The sequence below is a fragment of the Orycteropus afer genome, unplaced genomic scaffold, assembly GCF_000298275.1.
Source record: "Orycteropus afer afer isolate SDZICR_OR568_19922 unplaced genomic scaffold, OryAfe1.0 scaffold00548, whole genome shotgun sequence".
NCBI lineage: Eukaryota > Metazoa > Chordata > Mammalia > Tubulidentata > Orycteropodidae > Orycteropus > Orycteropus afer.
Window position 1 is genome coordinate 1,156,661 of NW_006922135.1, and position 2,687 is coordinate 1,159,347.

Sequence of the window (2,687 nt, forward strand, 5' to 3'; positions counted from 1 at the left end):
TTCACCTGGTTCCAGGTGTGGCAGGTGCCCCAAGGATGACCTGGTCTGTCTAGTCGGGCACTAGTGCAGGGGAACCAAGCACAAGACAGTGCAGCCGCACATCCCTCAGGTGGCCATGGGAGGTCCCAGCATTCCGGAGGCAACCGTGTTGAGCTGGCCTGTGGAGGAAGGCACTGCTGGGAGGAAACGCACCCACAGGGTTCCCCCACGCTTGTCCAAGTGACGCGGAGCTTATTCACATAGCATTTTTGGTATATTAAAATGAAATGCAAGGAACCAAATGTACATAAAATAATTGAAGGCAGTAAAATAATATAAAATACAAAGACCATCAGCCACAAAGGACCCCATGGAAAAAGCTGGGGATGAAAAATAAGGGGAAGCAGTGTTTTCTTGCAAGTATTTCAGTAGGCCTTCTGAAATTTAACTAAAACATGACTGTTCTTTCTTCTGAAAACTGCTCTTCTCAGTTCGAGGTATATCAAACCAATCAGCCCCTAAATGTTGGTGGTCTGCTGTTCTTGATTTTATTTGGGAAAACACAATTAAATATTCTCATACTCGGAATAAGTAGAAAAACACACCTATCAAAATTTTATGGGCTATTTTTGCATTTCACTGGCATTCATTGATCTTTCCCTTATGGTAAACATTTCCATTATATCCTGTATCAGCGATTTTGTACATTTAGGTATTAAGCTAACTCAATACCACATCTGCCTATTAACTCAAATTATTTCCTTTACTTATGGCTTTTTGCATTATCCAGTTTTCCTGATAGCTTGTATAGATTATTACCTAAAATTATCTAAAACCACCAAGCTTCCATATAAATATCAAAAATTATTTATTTCTATACAGTAATTTTAATTTGGGTTTCAGTCCTTGCTCATGTTATGGGAGATCCAGCCATCTACCAAAGCCTGAATGCACAGAATGCTCATTCTTATCAGTGTCCTTTCTACATCAGCATTCAGAGCTACTTGCTCTCATTTTCCATAAAAATGATCTTACTTGTGGTTTTAATAACCACTTGGCCAGAAGTTGTTGCTTTGTTACAGGCTGTTAGGATAACTTCCTATATGAATGAGGCTATCAAATATTTTCCCTTTTCTTCACACTCTAGTTGTATCTAGAAGCTCTGGTAGCATACTGCCTAAGGCATCTGACTGCTAACCAGAAAGCTGGTGGTTCAAACCCACCAGCCACTCCTCGGAAGGAAGGTTGGGAAATCTACTTCCGTAGTGATACTGCCTCGGTAACCCAAGGAGGGGTCGCTATGAGTCGGGTCCGACTCCATGGCACAAAACAACAACAATAACAACTAGTTGTATCAAGAGCTCTAAAAAAAAAAAAAAACTCTTGCCCAAGCTTATTATGTGTTTTCTCGGTACCTGGTTGCCATTTATACTACTTCAAATAATCATCCTTTTATTTAAAATACAGATCCCAGCTTCTATTGAGATGAACATTCCCTGGTTGTACTTTGTCAATAGTTTCCTCATTGCTACACTTTATTGGTTTAATTGTCACATGCTTACTTTAAACAATACCACATTACCTGAGGATCCTTTTGTGAGCTGGAAATTTTGCTTCATTCAACTTACAATTCATGGTCTTGAGAAAATTGAAAATCCTATGTTGTTACGTTGTTAGGTGCCATCAGTCATTTGTGACTCATAGAGACCCCATACACATCAGAACGAAACACTGCCTGATCCCGTGCCAGCTCCATGATCCTTGCTATACTTGAGCCCATTGTCACAGCCACTGTGTCAATCCATCTCGTTGAAGGCCTTCCCCTTTTTCGTCTACCCTCCACCTTACCAAACATGACATCCTTCTCCAGGCAATGGTTCCTTCTGACATGACCAAAGTAGGTGAGATGAAGTCTGGCCATCCTCACTTCCAAGGAGCATTTTGGCTGCACTTCCTCCAGGACCGATCTGTTAGTTCTTTTAACAGTCCTTGGTACCTTCAGCATTCTTTGCCAGCACCACAACTTAAAAGCATCAACTCTTCTTTGGTCTTCCTTATTCATTGTCCAGCTCTCACGTGCATACGAGGTGATTGGAAATATCATGGCTTGATATTTAGTCCTCAAGGAAACATCCTTGCTCCTCAGGACTCAAAAGAGTTCCTTCGCGGCAGACCTGCCCAGTGCTACACGTCATCTAATGTCCTGACTTCTGCTTCCATTGGCGTTGATTGTAGAACCAAGCAATGTGAATTCTTTGACAATCTCAATCTTTTCTCCATTTATTGTGATGCTGCTTATTGATCCAGTTGTGAGGAATTTTTGTTTTCTTTATATTGAGATGTAATCCATACTGCAGACTGTATTCTTCAATCTTCCTCAGTAAGTGCCTCCAGTCATCCTCACTTTTAGCAAGCAAAGTTGTATCGTCTGCGTATCTCAGGTTGTTAATGATTCTTCCTCCAATCCTGATGCCACATTTTTATTCATATAGTCCAGCTTCTTGGATTATTTGCTCATCATATGCATTGAATAAGTATGGGGAAAGGATACAACCCTAACACACTCCCTTCTTGATTTTAAACCATGTAGTGTCCCCTTGTTCCATTCAAATGACAGCCTCCTGGTCAATGTAGAGGTTCCTCATGAGTACAATCAAGTGTTCAGGAATTCCCATTCTTCTCAATGTTATCCATAATTTGTCATGATC

The 2,687-nt window shown here is 40.8% G+C and overlaps 1 pseudogene; it reads left to right on the plus strand.

Annotated features, from left to right (window-relative positions):
- Positions 1-434: 434 nt before the first annotated feature.
- Positions 435-1,136, plus strand: LOC103210012 (annotated as a pseudogene).
- Positions 1,137-2,687: the final 1,551 nt, after the last annotated feature.